This window comes from Monodelphis domestica, chromosome 3 (genome assembly GCF_027887165.1).
Source record: "Monodelphis domestica isolate mMonDom1 chromosome 3, mMonDom1.pri, whole genome shotgun sequence".
NCBI classification, from domain to species: Eukaryota; Metazoa; Chordata; class Mammalia; order Didelphimorphia; family Didelphidae; genus Monodelphis; species Monodelphis domestica.
In genome coordinates this window covers 89,063,003-89,076,108 of record NC_077229.1, presented here as the reverse complement: position 1 = coordinate 89,076,108, position 13,106 = coordinate 89,063,003, and the positions used below count along the sequence as shown (strand labels likewise).

The 13,106-nt window shown below is 51.5% G+C and overlaps 1 protein-coding gene across 3 annotated transcripts in view; it reads left to right on the top strand.

The window, feature by feature from the left end:
- The first annotated feature begins 325 nt into the window (after window positions 1–325).
- ZBTB7A (zinc finger and BTB domain containing 7A) overlaps window positions 326–13,106 on the top strand; it is a 30,121-nt gene continuing 17,340 nt past the window's right edge. The window contains exon 1 of one of the 3 annotated variants that reach the window (XM_056822425.1): window positions 326–643. The gene's annotated coding sequence lies outside the window, so the exon portion shown is untranslated. Of the gene's footprint in view, window positions 644–1,568; window positions 2,080–2,235; window positions 2,723–13,106 lie in introns of those variants that run through there. The other 2 variants (XM_056822426.1, XM_056822427.1) reach the window with 2 other exon arrangements.

The window sequence follows — 13,106 nt, the reverse complement described above, 5'->3', positions numbered from 1 at the left end:
GCGCGCGCTCTGGGGGCAGATAAGATGGCAACATGGAACTGAGCCATGGAGGGAAGCCGGAGGTCAGGGAGGAGGAGGCGGCCGGGGAGGGGAGGAGGAGGGGTACAAGAGGGAGTGGGGAGGGGGCAGAACCCATACTCCCCCCACCTCTGGGTTTTTTCCCCCGTCCCTTCCCGGTTCTCACTGCACCAGGAGCCCCACCGGGCGCCAAGCGGGAGGGCTAAGACGTGGCAGGAGGGGGGTGTCCTGCCCTTGGCTAGGGACCTGCAGAGCCAGTTCCAGCCTCCCCGCCTGGGGGGGGGGCATAGAGGGGGGGGAGGCGCGGGGGCCGGGAGTGGAGCTGCGGCACCTTTAAGAGAAGGGAGGACCCCTCTGCCCTCGGAGAAACCAGGAAGGGAGCGGAGAGCATCATACGGGGCTCCGCACACCCCGTACAGTTACAGTAGGGGCCGCGGCGCCGCCGGAGCGCGAGAAGGAGAGCGGGAGGGCGCGGGCGCAGCGAGGGACGGCACGGCCCGGCCCGGCACCCACTGACCGGGGGGAGGCAGCCAGGGCCGCCCCTTCCCCCTCCCTGGCCCCCTCCCCCGCCGGACCCCCGCTCTCCTCCTGCTTCTCCTGTCCTCCTCCTCCCGGGACCGGCGAGGTAAGAGCTGGGGGCTAGCTGCGATCATAGAGGAAGGGGAGGGGGGTGCATCGCCCCCACTTCTCCATGCCCTCCCCCCTCTTCCCTCCCTCCGCGCGCTGGGGGAAGGGGAGCAGCAAAGTCTTTGCCCGGAGATGGGGGGGTAGCCGTAAGTTTGATCTCAAGGTTTTATTGGAGGAAAGGAAGGGGGATAAGCAGCTGCGCGGCTGGTGGAGGGGGGGGTTGCTGCTCTAAAGTCAGGGAGCTAGGAGAGTTGAAGGCTTGGGGGGGAGGGGTGTCGCTAGGACCCCGGCTCCTTCCTCTGCCCCCTCCTTAGGAGAGTCGCTCGCTGCATTTTGGAGGCTGTTGCCCGCGAGGGACAGGGATGTTTGCATCGAGGTGGTAGTGTTAGTAGGGGGGTGCGGGTTAAGTTTGCAACTGGTACATTTTTTAGAGGGGAAGTGGGGGTGGCTTGCAGGAGCCCCTCAAATGCTTATTCTGTGCTGCGTGCATACGTTGTAGTTGGCTGGACTGAAGCTTCGTGGGGGCCGAGGGGGGGGAAGGGGGGGCAGAAAAACAGGGAGGGGGGCTTTGCAAAGAAGGGAGGGAGGTGGAGTGTTGGGGGGTGGGTGATTGGAGCCGGGGGGGTCTCTGGGTGTTGTAGTTCTTCCGCCTCCTCCCGCCAGCAGGTGGAAAGGGTTGTTCAGACTACCAGTCCCAGTGTACCCCGCAGGGGCGTCCGAAGCCCAGGCCAACCGGGGCTCGGGGGAAGGGGCGGTGCGGAGGAGGGGCGGTGAGCGGCGGACAAGCCGACCAATGGGTGCATAAGGCTGGACTCGCCAGCAGACCAATGACAGGCTTGAGGGGCGGGGAAAGCGGCGGGTCACAAGTCCCAGGGAGAGAGGAAGAAGGGGAAGGGGAAGGGAAAGGGAAAGGGAGGGGGGTGGAGCTCGCAGGCCGAGTTCCTCTCGCCAGAGGCCGGTGGCGGTCCCTGACTTCCGGCTGTGCGGCCGCAGGCCGGCCCCCTCCCCTTTGCCCCCTCCCCCGGGGCCCCTCCCTGCCAGCCCCCCCTTCTGGTTGTGTAACCGTCCTCAGTCGCCCCCCCAACTCCTCCCCAGCCCCGGGGGGAGGGGGGCAGTCCCCCGTCGCTCCCCGGGGAGGTCCTTGGGGCCCCCCGGGTCACGCCTCTCACGCGAGGCCGGGGCTTCACGGCCTGGCGCGGGGCGCGGGGCACGGGGCGGGGGGGCGGACCCAGATCCGGGCTCATTTGCATCGCCCTCCCCTCAGCTTGGGCGGGGATTGGCCACCGGCGGCGGCGGCAGCGGGGGGCGGGGGGTCGGGGCCAGCCCCAGCCCGGCTTCGGCCCCGGCCCCGGCCCCGTCTTCAGCCGCTGTCTCCCCGAGCGGGCCCGAGCCGAGCTGCCGCCGCCACCGCCACCACCACCGCCGGGGAAGGAGGTAGGAGCCCCCCGCGCCTCCCCTCCTCGGGCGCCCCCCCTCCGCGGGGAAGGGGCGGGAGGGGACGCCAGGGGTGGGGTCCCCAGGGCGGAGGCCCCGGCCCGAGGCCGGCTGACGGGGAGGCCACTCCCTGCCCGGCAGCCCCTGGGCCAGGGCTCCCTGTAAAAGGGGGACTATCCGCGCGGCCCTAGAGGTTCGAGCTCAGGCCTGCTGCGTGGGGGTGGGGACGGGGCCAGGGCCTGGGGCCAGACTAGTCCCCTCCGGGACGCCCTGGCCTTGTCGGGGCACGTAGGCCCAGCTGGGATCGTCAGGCTCCGGCTCGCGCCTGGCTTTTAACCTTCGAATCAGCCCTGGTAGCCCATCTGTGGCCTCCTGGACAATCTTTCTTGAACCTCAGTTTTCCCCTCTGTCATTTTAGGGGGCTGGACTAGATAGATGAACTCCAAGATCTCTTCCAGTTCCTGTAGTCAGTGTTTATGGCTTGTTCTGTGTTCCGCGGGCCCTTTCCAGCACCAACCCTTCCTTGCCCCTGGGTTCTGTGTTCTGTGGGCCCTTCCAGCACCAACTCTTGCTCCTGTGTTCTGTGTTCTGTGGGCCCTTACATCTTTGACATCTGGCATTCCATACCATGACCCTAGTGGAGGTACTTACTACTACCTTTCCCAAACCTTCTTCCTCCCTCCTTTCCCCCCTCTCAATCTCTGAGGTTCTCTACTCCTTCCCCCTCTCCTTTTCCCCCTCTCCCCCCAATTATGCCTTGGCTTTTAACTCCTTCCAACTTCAAAGACTGATCCATTTGGTAGCAACCTCTTACTTTTCCATTCTTGGCTTCTGGAGACCCTGGTTCCTCCTCCCCAGTTTCCCTTGGCCTACCAAAGCTGTGGCCTTGATTCTATCCTGTTGACTTTATGCCATGACACTATTACACTGTGGGAACCTTGAGCCCCTAGTGACTCAAGAGTGAGGGGAAGGGGGCAGCTGGATGACTCAGTAGATTGAGAGTCAGGCCTAGAGATGGGAGGTCCTAGGTTCAAATCTGGCCTCAGACACTTCCTAGCTGTGTGACCCTGGGCAAGTCACTTGACCCCCATTGCTTAGCCCTTACCGATCTTCTGCCTTGGAGCCAATACACAGTATTGATTCCAAGATGGAAGGTAAGGGTTTAAAAAAATTAAAAAAAAAAAGAGTGAGGGAGTTGGAGCTTGGCAATCTCCCTCTCCCTCCATCATAGGGAGTCCTGCAGAACCCATTAGATGTTTCTGAAAGTTGTCAGACAGACCCTTGACTAAAGAACCTTCTTATAGAGCTTGCATTCATCCCTCCAACCCAGTGCTAGTAGGATAAGTTTATAGAGAAAGGACAGGAGCAGCTCCTTTCTCAGGCTTGGGAAATACCATGTTCTGCAGCCAAAGTGGGTTTGAACCACTCTGGTGAGGAATTCTAGGTCCTCTGCTTTATCAGTACCCAAACTTTTTATTTCCCTCAGTCAGGTTACTGGAATTCACCAGTTAGTATAATGAAATGTGAATGTTGTGCTTTTTTCATGACCTTTCCCATGAAGTTCTAGGTTGTAAGACTTGGAAGCTATAAATTTTAGAGGTCATTTTGGCCTCCTTCCCCTTCCCCATTTTACAGATGAAAAAACTGAGGCCCAGAGAAGTTATGTTTTCATTGTTGGTCACATAGGTAGGTAGTGGTAGAACTACTTAGAACTTTGAACCACTACTCACTTCATGTTCTTTCCACTTCACCAACATCACTGTAGTTGTAAAATTTTGATGTTAAACCAGGGGTTTGCTGAGCTGAAGCTCCTGGTAGAACTAAGGAGAAGGGAGTGGCAGGAAGAGAGCCGAGGGTGAAAGGGAGGGGAGTGGTATAGAGGTTGCCCCTTGGTGGCATCCATAATGGAGTTTGACCTCCCCTTCTACTAAACAGGGAGTTATTTTGTTTATTTGTTTTATTTTTTAAACTTTCTCTGTTGGCAGCTTACAGGGTGCTCTATATCCACAGCAGTACAGAAAACAGAATAGTCTTAAAGTGCTTGTCAGGCTTCCTCTGTTCACTCTCCCCTCCCTACCCCCTTCTCCTCAGCAGAGCCTGGGTGGATCCCACCTAGGGAACCACACCCACTCCAGGGGGCCCTCCCTCTGGGACCCATCCATTCACTTCCTTTTGGCAAACAGGATGATTGGAAGAGGTTGGCTTAGAATGGTTTACCCCCATATACCACTCTGGACCTAGACTGTCAGGGAAGTCCTGTGCCCTGCTCTTGTCATTGTTAAGATTTCTTCAAAGGAGAGACACTTCAAGAGACCCCAGCCCCAAAGTGGAGAAGATAATAGAACTTACTACCACAGGGTAGAACTGGGACCAATATTTAGGAGTTATAGAGAGGTCAATTTCACCTTGATATATGGGGAAAGACTTTTTAACAAAGTTATAAACCTCTGGTTTGACATCATTAAAAGTGGAATGGGTTCCTGTCATTTTAGAGATGGATAGATTCCTGTTCAAGTTGTTATTGGATAGAATAACCCTTGAAATTCCTTCCAACTTGGAAATTTTGCGATTCCATGAGTACAGTAGAGTAGAACTGGGGTCAAAGATAGAATGGAACTAGAAGTCTGACTCTTCTCAAATCAACTTGGGGGTTTTGCTTATTTGGCTTGGTTTTGTGTTTACTTCAAGCCATCTCTGTGGTGGTAGGAGCCTAGGGGAAGAAATACCTGTGAATTAGATGATGGATAAATGAGGCCTGCAGCTCCGAATGCTTAACGAAAGGGAGAAGAGTCAATAGGGACAGTGGAAATTTAATTCGTGGGTTGTTTTGGGGGGTATTCATTATTCAGTTCTGATTGGCCAGCATGTTGGTGATTTAGCACTGAGGTAGACTGTTGGTTGCCTGTGCCTGGAGTTAAGGCTGGATAGAGTCCAGTAGCTGTGCTTCTGGGGAAGCAAAAAAGATGCTTGTTCGCAGCAAACTTGTGGCAATACTCAAGGTGGGGAAACTGAGACCTTGGGGAGAGTCATTAGCTTCTCTTGTAATATTAAGAAGATGAATAATAAAAGTTCATGCTTTTGTAGTGGTTTAATGTCAACAAAATAGTTACTGTTTTCTCAGTTAATCTTCATATTGGCTTATAAAGTAGGCAAAGCAAGGAGATTATTATTCCCATTTTTCAAATGAGGAAGTAGAGGCACCTCTAGTGATCTGGAGAGTGGGGATAACTTATTCAAGTTCACAAAGCTAGTAAGTCACAGAGGTGGGGCTCAAATCCAAGTCTCCTGTCCATTCAGTTCAACAAGCATGTTAATGCCTGCCCATTACATTCAAGTTGTTCTTTACTTCTACTATGTAATGGCAGCCCCAGGTGTAGACCCTCTGGGTAGACCTCTGGGGCCTGGTATCCTGCCAGAGAGCATGTTGGTAATAATGCTATGTAGTAATAGGATGCTATGTATGTTTCAAAGTACTTGCACCTCCACTTTCTTATTTGATTCTCATAAACAGCCCTATGACAGAGAAGACTTTTACCCATTTTTCAGATGAGGAAAATGAGGTGTAGAGAGATAAAAGTTCAAAGTCACACAGTAAATAAGGAGCCAAGCCCATACTCCCAGCCCAGGGCTTTTCTAGCTGGAGCAAGCTACTTCCATACTGAAGAGATGAGGCTAGATGAGTCTGGGTGAACTGGCATTAGCCCTTAGTTATATCAGCTTGTTTCCCACTGGAAGACAAGGTTGTTTTCTTGGCCCAGAATTTCTGCTGTGCTTAAGATCCCCAAATCAACCATAGCTAAAATAAAGATAATGATAATTCTGAGCTTTGTATGGCCCTTTATAAAAATTATAATAAAATACACTTATTCTCTCTTTAATCTTTTCAACAATTCCTTGAGTTTGGCAGGGAAGGAATTGTTGTCTCCATTTTACAGATGGGGAAATAAAGCCTCAAAGCTGGAATGGTGACACTAGCGCTGTTTTCTAGTTTGAACTTCTGTGTTGCTTCCTCTCTTCTTCCCCCTACCCTCCAAGTTGAAATAACAAAAGGCTTTTTGGCTCAGTTCAAGGCTCAACTACAGAAAGGATAAAGTCACAGTCCCTGCCCCCTGCCTCCCCTCACCCACTGTAACAAGCATCAGCACCTCCCTTGGCTGTGTAGCCAGGTTGGTTCCGGGCGTGATCAAGGGTATTTTATTTGAGTGTCAGGTGCAGGTCACAGCCAGAGAGAGACAGGACAGTGCATTTAATAGTTAGAGAGCCTGAGCCGGTGTCTGATTTAATACTCCCCAAGCATGTGTTAAATAATAAACAGCACCAATGGCTGAACATTCCCCAAACTCAAATATCACCAGTGACAGGCTGCACCTTTCTGTCTCCCTAGCTCTCTTTGTGATTGGCTACTGTCACTCCCCTACCATCCATCTGGGGGAACAACCACGCACTGGATAGTCTGGTTGTTTATTGGCTTCTCCCTTTTATTATATTTAATTCTCCAGTGCCACTATCTGAGGACCCTGAAAATATTAGTCAGTGAAAGCTCTGCTAGTGGGTCAGTCTGGTTTAGTACTTACCAAGTGGGGCAGCTTCATCTGAACAAGAATAGACAAGGGCCTGTAACTTAGAACAATACTGATCTGAGACCAGTGATGTACCCTTTTATCAGAGAATACAATGTCAAAGCCAGTAAGGACCCTTAGAATAGGAAGCTAGTGCGAGGAGGAACCTTGAAACACAATCTTGGGACTGGCACTAGTACTCCGAATAGAAAGTAGTCATCAAAACGAGAGTGGCTTTGGAGCTCCTGCAGAAGTTACTGATGTCAGTCTGTGAGCAGCCAGTATTTAGAACTATCCTAGGCACTGTATTTGGCACTTGGGGAATTTCAAAGGAGTATAATTTAACAAAACATTTCTCTAACTCCTACTGTGTATGAGGACCCTTAATTGCTCTTAGAGCTGATAGTTTAGTAGGAGTAGTGAAACAAGCATGTAAATAAGAATTATAGGAGGTAGATTATAAGGGCCACAAGAGAGGTGAAGAGTTTTGTGAGGTTTCAGAGAAAGGCAAATGACCTCTTGGTTTCTTTTGTTTGGGGAGAGAATGAAGATCACGGAAGGCTTAGAAAAAGCTCTTGTTTGGGACAGCTAGGTAGCACAGTGGAGAGGGCACCAGCCAGGAAGACCTGGGTTCAAATTTGGTCTTCCACACTTCCTTAGCAGGGTGACCTTGGGCAAGTCACTTAATCCCATTTTGCCTCTCTCTTGCCCTTCTGTTTTTGAGTTGTTACTAAGACAGAAAGTAGGGGTTAGAAAAGAAAAGAAAAAGCCCCTGCCTTCAATGAGATCACAGCCCCAAGGTACACAGAACTCCCGGTCTCCAGGAATCATTAGCTTGGTTCCAAGCAAATGATGTGAACCGTAGACACCGGAGGGGGAGAGGTCTAGGGCCCTGTCTAACACGTTAAGACTCAGACCAAAGCCTTAGAACTCCAAACAATCCTAGATGTCATCTAGTCAAGTGCTCCTGGGGCTCGGGAGAGAGGTGACTCGCCTAGAGTTACACAGCTGGTGTAGACTCAACCCAGTTCCTCTAATTCCGAACTATGTTAAGCTCTTGGAAACTGGAAAAGGCTATGGGCCTCTGCACAAATGGGAGCTTTGTGGGCTTCTGGAGCGCAAGGACTGTGACTTCTTTCAGTTTCTCTTCCGAACTGTCTCTAGCACAGGACTAGATTCACTGGGGCTTCACGAAAAGTGGACCTGGCTCTGGAGGAGGGTGAGGGGAAGGGTGGGGGAAGGGAGTTTCGTAAGGGAGGTGGGGGTGGGCGGTGGTAGAGAGCCAGAATCAGCCTACGCCTGAAAAGGGAGTGGCAGGGGTCCTTGAGCCAGAGCAGAGAGTCCTTGATGGGGGAAGTTCTCCAAGTGTGTTTTAGCCAGGACCCTCCCATTGGTTGGTTGGAGTTCCCTTGTACTGATAGATGCAAATTGAAAGAGTCTCCTCCCTTCCCTTAGCCCCCTCCTCTTTCCTCCCTCCTCCCCTGGCCTTCCCCCTTCCCCCCAGCCATCTATCTAATTCTGCTTTCCTGGATCTACTGGGAAACCCGTTGATCATTTCCCCTCTGACTTTCTCTGACTTTCGAGCTTTGAAATGGGCTGCAGTGCTGACTTGTAGCTACAGGTACCATCTGCCTCCCTTCTAAAGCCTCTTGCCCCAACAGGCCAAGAGAGTTGGGGAGCTGATTTGCCCTCCTCTCTTCATCTGGGCTTCGGAGCTTGGAGACTCCTGGGGGGCAGGAGGAGGGGCAGGTGCAGGCTTGTGAACCTGTTTCTCTCCAACTTGCTTTTCTCTAGACTTGTTAACATTTAGAGAAAGGAAAGTAAGTAATTTCTCATTATCTCCCTAGCCTTGAGTGAGGTTCTCAGTTCATCCAGGTGCTAGGCATGCAGGGCTTTATCCAGAAACCCTAATCTTTCTGTCTTCCCCTTCACCTCCCCCGCACTTTCCCAAAGTGGAAAAGATCTCTGCCCGAGAGGTGCTATTCACGGCAAGTAGAGTAAAAGCTAACCCGAAATATTGTCATTTTCAGCACTAGGATGAAAGAGAAGGGAGTTGGGGCAGGGGGGACGGAGGTCCTGTTGGTTGGGAGTAGAGGAACAGAAGTCCCTTCAAATTGGCCATTAGCTTGGGTCACCCCAGGGAGGACTAGTGGTTATCTCTGAGGAAAAGAGGCCTGTTTCAGCTTGCTGTGTTCATTTGTGCACCTGTGTGTGTGTGTGTGTGTGTAGGGCTAAGGGATGGGGCTTGGAGAGGGGACAAATCGAGGCTCAGAGGGTAGGACCCAAAGTGGGTCAAGATTGGGCCCCAATATAGATTACTTTTGTCCCCTCATCTGGACTACCTACTTTCACAGTTACAGAACTTTGGAGCCAGAAGAAACCTTTAAGGGCATCTAGTTTGACCTCCTTCTAGTGCAGGAATGAGTCAGGGAACTGTCCTTGTGCACCTCAAGACTTGGGGGGCGCCAAGAGCTGTTGGCAAGTTTCCGAAGGCCTGTCATGTAGAAAGGGAGTTAGCCTGGTTCCACTTGGCCCCAAAGGCCAGAACTGGGAGCAATGCAGGGAAGTCTCAGAGAGGCAGGTTTCAGGTGGATGTAAGTCAAAACTACCTCACAATTAGAGCTGTCCAACAGTGGAAAGAACTGCCCTAGGAAGTAGTGAGCTCCCTGTCCCTGGAGGGTGTCTGGGCAATCATTGGTTTGGATGTTGGGGCAGGGGTTTCAGATCAATCAGGGTTAAATTGCATTATCCCCCCTCAGTTTTTCCCATTTTCGGTTTTGTGATTAGCTCTAAGGAGGGGAAGGTCATGACCCCTGGAGATGCCCAAGTTTATTGTTGGCTAACTCTTGTTAGAGAGTTATTTTTAATGAGCCCAAATCTGCTTTCCTCTGGCTTTGCCCATTGGCCCTTGGTTTGAATCCTTGGGGCCACAAAGAACAAGTGTGCTCCCTCTTTTGTGTGCCTGCCTTTCAGAGACTTGAAGATGGCAGCTCTGCCCCTAGTCTAGGGCAAATGGGTTGAGACCCTCCTGGTTAGGTGGTTTCCAGATGCCTTCTGATCCTCACCGTGCATAGTTTCACTTTGAGGGAGCCCACTTCCAGGAGGACCCTGCTCCCTCTGCCCTTGGTCTTCTGGCTTTTCCCACTGTGTCCTTAAGCCTTATTGGATTGGAGGCTCTGAGGATCCGGGGCTTTCTGGCTGTGGGGCATTCTGGGGGCCATAGTAAGCAGGCTAATAAGGGCCCTTTGCCAGCCAGCTCTTCTGGCTTCTTGCAGAGACTCCCTCCCCTCCCAGAGGTTGAGACCAACCTAGGTGAGCTGAACAGGTGGAATTAAACCCAAGGGCCTCACCCCACCCCTCTGTCCCCACCCAGCTCCTGCCTTCCCACTCCTGGTGGGTTCCACAGGTTCCCAGATACTCCTTCCCTTTCCTCCCACCCCTCCCCTCCCCTCCCCTCCCATTCCCAGTACAGGATCTGCCCCTTTAAGGCCTGGGGCAGGAAGCCCCTCCCCATTTGGTTGCAATAAATCTGCAGATAAAATGTCTCCCTGGTCTGTTTGTTCTGGGCCCTGCCAGAGGCCTTCGAAGGCCTGGCCAGGCTAGGCTGGCAGAGGCAGGGTAAGGGATTGTTTCCCTCAACTCCCGACCCTCCATGACTCCCCCCCCCCCTCCAAAAAAAACCCCAACTCCCCCACTCCTCAAGAGGCATTCCTTCGTGATTAAATGTAGTCCTGATGACACAGTTGGGAATTGGCTCGGAGGTCAGGGTGGAGTAACCAGTTAGGAGGAACCTTGCAACATAGGAGAGCTTAATTATGAAGGGGGGTGGAGAGGGGAACAGGATGGAAGGACTGAACCTGGGACTGTGGGGGTGGGGTGGATCCTTCAGCCATTTCTCCCTCCCCACCAAGTGCTTAATGGCCTGGGGTCAAGATCTCTGACTGTTAGGGTGGGAGATGATGAAGTCTGCTGATTAGAGATCTGGACCACATGCTGGGAGAGTAGTAAATACAGTTTCTATTGTATGTTAAGCACCCTGCGAATAATGTAGGATCTTTCACCCCCATTTTATTGAGTAGATAAAGGAGACTTAGCTGTACTTAGCACAGTGCATTGCACCTAGTAGGTGCTTAATAAGTGTTTGTTGACAGACCTAGAAGTCACTTAATAAATGCTTGTGGACTAACTGAATCCACTTTTCCCGTCACATAGTCAGTAAGTGGCAGAAGCACAATTTGGATCCATGTCCCCAAAGTCCAAATCTAGTGCTTTTTCCATTACCCTATGCTCTGCCCCTCATTTCCTGTGTGACCTTAACCCTGGTACCTAACTTCTGGATCTTGATTTGCCCCACTTCTAAGTTGTTTGTGGGAAGAGTCCCTGTCTCCTCTGATTTTGCTGGGAGGGAGGGGGAGAGAGAGAGAGAATGAGAGTGTGTGAGTATGGGTCAGAGGCCAAATAGCAGAGCCAGTGACCTGAGCAAACTTTATAGCCCTCTCCTCTAGTCCTGAGTAACTCAAGATTTCTGTCCTCAGTTGCCCTTGGGTCCACATCCAGAAGTATCACCAACTTTTGCTACCTGGGGTGGGGTTGGGGGGCTTTCTCAGCTTCTTGAAGCCCATTTACTCAGATTGCTGGAGCTGCTAGTCACCCCTTGGAAGATAGACATCAAAGGATGATGGAAATCTAGTGGCATGGTTTAGGGAAAAGAGCTGTCAACTTGAAGATGGAAGATCTTGCTTGCTCTGAGCAGTGGTGCTTACTAGCACTTTGAGCAGATTCCTCATTTTTGAGCTTTATTTTCCTCCCCTGTAAGCCTGGCAATACTCACTTCACACAGTTGTCATGAATCCTTAAAGGGAATGTAAACTGCTGGTCTTCTGAAGCACTTGCCCATCCTCATCTCTCATTTAATCCTCACAGCAACACGAAAGGGAGTTAGGGCAGGAGTTATTTCCCTCATTTGACAAATGGGAAAACTGAGGGCCCCAGAAGGGACAGGACTGGGCCAAGGTCAAATATGTATCAGGGGCAGAACCAGGACTTCTGACTCGGGGTTCCTTCTACCATAGCAGGGCTGCTTTATTCACCATTCCAATTTTATTCTCTCCCTCTCTTTTAGGAGTTCTGTCTCACCCTGGTTACCCATTCTGCTTCTCCCTCTTTTTGCCTTACTATATCCTACTTGTTCTTCAGACCCAGGGTTTGGGAGATGGGACTGTTTCAATTCTTCTCAATTCCGGAGGAGATGTAGCTAGGTGACAGCTCTGGGCCCGCTTAACCTTTCATTAAGCCTAGGCAGAGTGCCTGAAAGACTAGCTTTCATCTGGGAGGTTTGGGGAGGATAGGGAATGCAATTATCAGTTGTCATCTCTAGGAAGAGGAGGGTAGAGGATAGCTGAGTGGGTCAGAGCCAGGGGCTGCTGCTGGTTTTAATTAGCCCTGTTTTTCTAGAGTTCTGAAAGCCCCTTTCAGACTGGACCCATTCTTTCCCTTGTACCAAGAGGACCCTCCCCTGCATATTCTAGCTGTTCTTCCTCCATAGACAAAGCAGACCACTCTGTTACTAGGGAGCTAAAACCCAGGAGCCTAAAATCCAGGCCCAAGGTCTAGACCCTTCGAGCTTCCTGGGGGTGGGGCACTTTGGGTAGATGTTGACTTTGGATGGGATGATAAGGGAGGCTGGAAGGCAGTGAAACATGGTAATGGTGAGAGTCTCAAACTGGGGAGGGGGGGCGCCGGGGGGGGGGGGCATGACCCTGTACTCTTCAACCCCCTACCAGTGTTTTGCTGTGTGGACATTGTCTCTGGATTGCTTGAATAAGAGCCTCCCACTCTTTGGGCCTCCATTTCCCCATCTGACAATCAGCTTGGACTTTATGATCTTTCAGTTCTGGATGTTGTATGTTGGTGCTATGTTCCAAGGGCTGTTTGAGATCATCTAGGATTGTAGCCCTAGAGAATAGAGTAATAAATGCTTATAGCTCTCACATGGTGCTTTAAGGTTAACCAAAGTGTTTTACAAATATCATCTCATTTGATCCATGCAAGAACCCTGAGAGGTAGGGTGCTATTATCCCCATTTTATACTTTGGGGAAGCCGAGGCAACTAGAGGTTAAGTGATTTGGCCAGGTCACACAACTAATGTCTGAGAAGGGATTTGAACTCAAGTCTTTCTGGCTCCCAAGTCCAGGACTTTTCTGTGCCACCTAGAAGGTCCTGGAAAGGCACATGGTAGGTTAGAGGGGGCTGGTTGCAACATATTAGCAATGAGGAACTTTGATGAATAGGGCTAAAAAGATGTCTTTAGGGACTTGTTTAAAAGGAAAAGTAGATCGTGTGGGAATGGTTCTGGGGTGACAGGTGAACAGCCAGTCTGAGTACTTGTAGACATGTTAGGAGAAGATGAGGAAGGGACCCCTGGTGGTGAATTTATGGGATGTATCAACAAGATTTGCACAGTCATG